The sequence below is a fragment of the Glycine soja genome, chromosome 17 (assembly GCF_004193775.1).
Source record: "Glycine soja cultivar W05 chromosome 17, ASM419377v2, whole genome shotgun sequence".
NCBI classification, from domain to species: domain Eukaryota; kingdom Viridiplantae; phylum Streptophyta; class Magnoliopsida; order Fabales; family Fabaceae; genus Glycine; species Glycine soja.
The window spans coordinates 40502586-40509263 of NC_041018.1; positions in this window are offsets into that span (position 1 = coordinate 40502586).

Genomic DNA, 6678 nt, shown 5'->3' on the forward strand with positions numbered 1-6678 from the left:
AGATACAAGAGACCAAGTGTTGTTCTTGAGAATTGCGCCACACTTTATTTGCATGGTATTGTGGTGCTATTACTTTGCTAACGGTTGCTTGATAAAGCACGGTTTGAGACGAGCAAGTATTAAAATTGGTAGCAATCGAGGCTTGGGAATTTTACACTTTTATATAATCTAGTTTGCCCTAGGAATATATAATAAGGATTTGAAGGTTAAATAGATGAGGATGAGATGTTAGTGGAGAGCGGTGGTAACTAATGTGATGCTTTAAGAAGAGATGAAGGATGTAATTAGTAGATGATTAACTAATGTGTGCCAAGGAAGAAGCGTGAAGGAGGATAAGCAGGATGCATGTCAATCTAAAATAGTTGTCTCAAAGTCAGTATCATCTCATGAGAGATAATGTCAACTTATAAAGCGTAAGACAAAACTTAGTCATAAAGGTCCGTAGGCTGGATATCGACCCAAACCATTTTCACTTATACCCTTTTTATGATATGGAGTACTCCAAAGCAAACGCACTCAATTGAGTGAAAGTTAAATTTGTGGCATAGCGTATGATTAAGTGAAAGAAAAACAAGCACAACTTAAGACAACTCAATTTGGTAACAGCATTTCTATATCAATGAAGGTTGTATTGGTGTATGCAAATCTAAATGATGGTGTAAGTAATTTAAGCTGAATAGAGAAATTAGACTCTTGCATCTATCTAGCTATGGCCTAATTTGTTGTCTTAGTGGTTTAGAAAACTAGTCATGATTAAGGTCAAGTGCAAAAGCATTATATAGAATTTTAGCAAAATATAACCACAAAGGTTTTTTCATTGTAATTCTTACTGAGTTGAAAATGATTATGGCCACTCTTTAAATTTTTTGTGACAATTTAAATGTTGTAACCTTAAACCGAAAGGAAAAAAACATTATGGAACTTGATGTTTTCTTTGTATAGGGTAAGTGTTGAACAAGAGTTTGATTATTCCTCACATCTCAATCTGAATCTTGTGCAAATATCTTGATCAAGGCTTTATCTAGGTTTCTTGTGCTAAAAGACATATTCAACGTGGTTGACAAGATCCTTGAGTATGAAGGGGGAATATTGCTGTATGTAAATCTAAAGCTAGCTATTTGTTGTTTTTGTTGGTATCTGTTAATTCTATTATAATGACAATTAGGATTTGTCACAATTTAGTTGATGATACTGGCAAATTGGTGGGTTAGACAGAGATCTAATTATTTGCTATTCAATGTGTGAATAACTTTTCAAATAACATAGTGAAAATACAATTTTAGATCTCAAATCTCTAAGTTCACTCTGATTTTTGTCTCATTTTCTTTACCTTCTCTCTCAATATCACTTTCTATGAACCTGAAGCTTTCTAATCTCATATGAATCAATTTCATGTTTGTATTCTCTCTAGCTTCATATCATCCCCATTATTAAACATTGCAAAACAATAAAAAAGAGTACTGCCATATATGTTTATGCAGCTACAAATGGAAGTAATCTGGTAAGGTCGATTTCTCTTTTAAATTCTTCTGTTTGTTTGTTTATTTTTAAAAGCTTTCATCCACCACACCAAGTGCAAATGATATAAATGACAAGCCTTATAAATAATAAATACTTTATATAGTAATATAAAACCTCCTAACTAATTAAATACATTTCCTTTTCTATGCTTCTCAAACATTAAATTACCCTTTTAATTTATGCTATGAATTATTCAATGGACCAATATGGTTGCCTAAATCAAACAAAGTCGTCGTCGCCTTGTTCTTTTCTTCGTACTCTTCGTGGATTTACCTTCAGATTGAAGGTTTTTATGCTATGAATCATAATTAATTATCACTAAGGAACACAAAAATTAAAGATGTTAAAAATAGTCATTCCATACGTCATGGGGGAACATGGTTGGTTTTTCTTGGTGAAAGGGACTCCAATTTTGTTTTGTTTCTATGTTGGCATTTTGTTGTTTATTTGATATTTGATTAATATCTTAGTTAGGTAGGGGTATGCCAATTGACAACACAATAAGCAACGGAGATATTTATTAATTCCTCTTAAAGAAAGTCATACCATTACACGAAATTTGAGTCAAAATAAATAAGCCTAGTGGACAAACAAGATAAGAACAAACTTCTGCATACGATGAAGACTTTTTAACTGTATTATGAACTTATAATAACTTCTACATGAAGTATATTACTCCGATCCAAATCAAATTTTGCATGGCCAGTTGGTCTACCGTCTAATTAATAATTTCTCAGTGAAAGTTATTTAACTTTATTTGATCCTTTAACAACTGTTAAGTGATTAAAAAATATTGTATTTTTTTTTACAGAGTATCAATATCTTTCACCAGAGACAATCGTATTTAAGAGTGTCAAAATGGATCGATCTGACTCGTTTTGGTCCACCCATCACTAGTCAGTCAAAATAGATTAGGACGGTTTGGTGAACCTTCTAATGGTGGGCTAAAAATCTTGGTCCGCCCGCTTAAGGATGAGTTGATGTACCAACTTGTCAAAAATTATAAAAAAATAAAGAAAAATGTTTTTAATATCTTATTTCAAAAAATTAATTTAAATGAACAAATTTAGTTAGAGTAAGTAAACTATATTAATTGTTTATCTTAAATTTGATTTTAATATAAATTTTTCCATTAGTAAAATAATATAAACAACATAACAAATATGTATTTTGTTTTTTAATAACACTATAAATTAAAAAAATACAAAGTTGAATCACTTATTCTGACTCATCATTTTTGGCGGGCTAGTAGGATGATCTGCTGGGTCAAGGCCCACATTGCCATTCCTAATTTTGGTTGAGCCTTGTGCTATTATTATGACTAACAAATTGTCCTTTTAAATATCTAACAGAATTATATACTTAGAACTCAATCTCGAGATCCCGAGTACGTGTCTGCTGATTTATGCACTCAATATCTTATAAAATACTGTATGTCAATTTTTTAAAATTAATAAAAAAGTATAATCTTATATATGATTAATATTACTTTTATATGTAAATATATTACTCGTTAAATTATATTATAAATTAACGAGACACACATAATTTAACGAGTCACACATAATTTTTATTTAAGATAATATTTTGTAAGTACTTTGTACATTTGTAATGCCTCTAAAAAAACAAAAAACTTATACATTTGTAATACATTTTGTGATTCAATTACTAAAATGATTTATATATTTTGTCAGAATATAAGCACGTCCCGGAATTATATGAAAGAAAAATTGTCATAGTAAAATTTAATCAACTCTTTCCATTCTTCTTTCATCCTTAAACTTTATTTTTTCTCAACCATCAAGTTATACTATAATTAAGATTATAATTTTTTATATAAACATTAAATTGTTAATATAAATATTATAAACTACATTAATAATATGATGTATTAATACTGTATAATGATTTTATATAAAGCCTAACTATTAATGTAGGTCTTTTTCTTTTTCAGAGTTAAAATTTCTGTCAAGGCAGAGATCCCACGTTCTAAAATCTCAAATTTCTGATTAAAGTTGAATAATACAGGGAGATACATGTGAAGATTGAAGAGTCAAGAGTGGACAGAATAATAGCAGTTGGAAGGTATCGTCTGCTTGGAAATTGATTGTGACGAAGAGCATAATTCTGCTTCAGATTTCAGAGTAGTGGCTGTTCAAATTGACAAGGATCTATAGCTTATGATGCTTCGGGTGTCAATTACTTTGGTCTATTGTTCTCAGAAGGTGCCTATGCACAAAACAAACCATGTTTATTGGTCGGGGTTCTTCATGTGGGCCTATTTTTAGGCTCACTATTCTCTGGTCTTGTATTTAGCACAGTAACACAAAAATTAATGTAATGGATTTGAGTACCCTTATACTCAATATGAACTAATTTTGTTTGCTGATAAAAATGAAAAAACCATGGACTATTTTGCTTAGGTGTGGTGGCGGGGCCTAAGGGGAAGAGGGGAACAGGGAAATTTTGTTTTAGTGGGCGAGAAAAGCGCACACACATACAACTATACAAGCATACACACCCAAGAGAAGAAGTCTCTGGCTGAAAAACCAGTTTTCAGTGGCCACTGTGAATTGCTCAACCCAACACAATCTGATCGCAGGCACATGATTTTTCTGCTTCAGAGTGGTCCCGTGACTCCAGCTAGTAGTACATTCAGTGCTCCAGCCACAAAATATGTATATATTATTATTAGCTCTTTTGTTGATGGAGTTTGTGCTTCAAGGGAATTAAAGTGATGGTGATTTATTTTTTATATTTTTATTATAAAATTAATTTAGTAATCGAATTTAGTATAAAATTTTAAATACAATGTAGAAATTGTTTAAAATTAATTTTAAATTCTCTAACATAAAATCAAATATATAAAAATAAATTTTAAATTGAGAATTAATTCTCAACATGAAATCAAAAAGAATAACTAGATTTGATTGCATTGCTCCTGACCTGAGCCATTTCCCTGTGGCATCAAGTGCGTACACCTTTTCCTGGACTCTGCTAGTACCTAGTACCTCTTCCCCCTCTCTTTTCCTTTATGCCCGCTGCCCCATTATCAGTTTTGTGTACCAAGTATTAGGAATTGGTGTACTAACATTTGTTTTCATCCCAAAGTTGTCAACCCTTAGTGTAGCTTCCACATACATAAATTAAATTAATTGGTAATCAGAAATATATTTGACAAGAAAAACAAAAGGGTGATGAATTTTAGCGTGAGGATATTCAATCATCTATGTCAGCAGCAGGTGATATGTGCCAGAGCATGATGATTTATTACTGTTGAATTTTCTAAGGATCTGATGTGTAAAGGTGACACTAGTAATATGTGAGAGATCTCAAATTTCAAATTTGGCAGTGGATTCTCCCTTTTTTCTTATTCCATGTTGCCCTTTCTAATTTGCTCAGGAGATTTCTCACAATCTCACCAGCTTCTCTTATGGCTGGGTTATGCCTGTTTTTATTTATTTATTAACACACTCTAAATACTTGAAGGAGACAACTGTAATTTTCCCATATTAAAATTATCTTCCCTGGCATCACTGATAGTATTTATATTTGACATTTTATATAGTTCTGTTTTGATGCTTTATATATTTTTATAAGTGAAGAAATTTAATAATTAAATTCAAATAGTATTCAAACCCGAAAAACAGAGCACAACACTCAGAAATTTATGACATTAAATAGAATCGATAACCACTGAGAGAAAGGAATTTTAATTGTGACTAGTTTGACAGAAATCTGATTCCACATGAATATTTTTATAAGATCCATCATTTGAGATAAGTCAAATATCCCTTCCTGAGAAATATCATCATCTTTTGCACCATCCTACTTTTCAACCTTGTTTTACTTTCTAAATCTATCCTTAATTAAGGTTTTCAGAAATAAATTACTATAGTAAATTAATATCTTATTTAGATCATTTACTTAAAACATCTCTAATGCTATCAACTAAGATATCTACTTTGGATATCTTATTTTATATATTAAAACAATATAAGTGACTCCCATAATGTCCCATTATATTTAGCAACTCATGCATAAATTTACTCAAATTATAAAAAAATTTAAGCAACTCATACTTTTATTTTTTTTATCAAACTTAATTTTGTTTAAAATTAAAACATTTGTTTATTGATTCTGTTTGATATAAAATAATTTTTTTACTTGTAAGCAATTGTATCCTATAAAAGATAAAATCTTATTTCTAAGAAATCGTCTGTCATGTAAATTTTCTCTAATGAGAAGAAAAATTAAGATGGTTGTATCTTATAATAAGACATGCATCCACAAAGATACATGTGTTAAAGATGCTCTTAAGATATTAACTTATGTCTTTATTAAGCCAATTTTTTTCGATCGGTTAATTATTCATTTGGTAAAATTTAAATATTTTTCATTAATTTAAAAATCAAAACCATGTTATGTTATTAGCAAAACAGAGAGAAAATAATTCGGTTCCCTCTTTAATGTGTTTTTTGTTTGTTATATTTTCATTTTGTTATAATCCAAGTTGCATCTAATGTTTTTTTTTTCAAATGAAATATTTTTTTTCCAAGTTTAGTATTTGTACCATATTCCATTAAATAGAATATTTGGTTATAAGTCATGTCCTTAAAATTCTTTTGTCAATAACTGTGGATACTGGATAGTTTAAAATCAAAATAAAAGTTATTTATTTTAATCTTGACTATTTAATATTATATATTATATATTAAAGAAGTGAGTATTAATATTTTTATTTTCATTTTAAAAAAATTAATAAGAATAGATTGAAAAAGTAAAAGATAGATTTTTTTAGTTTTATACATATATTTTTTAAGAGAGAATTTTGTTTGAGATACAATCACACAATAAATATAAGCATCTCTCCGAACAATAATATGTAGATTAAAGAGAAATAAATATAAATAAATATTACATTAGAGTAATATTACCAACAAAGATTGACACACATAACAATGATTTTTATCTATTAATCAAGTTATTCAGAACTCAAATCAATTTTAATTAATCATTAAGAATAAAATAAATCATGCTTAAATGTGAATATTGACCTTCATAAACCATGCAGAAGAAAAGTTGCTAGTAAAGCTGTGAGTTAGCTTGCAGATTATTCTTTTGAAAACGAAAGAAGGTTTTGACCTTAGTTTTCAC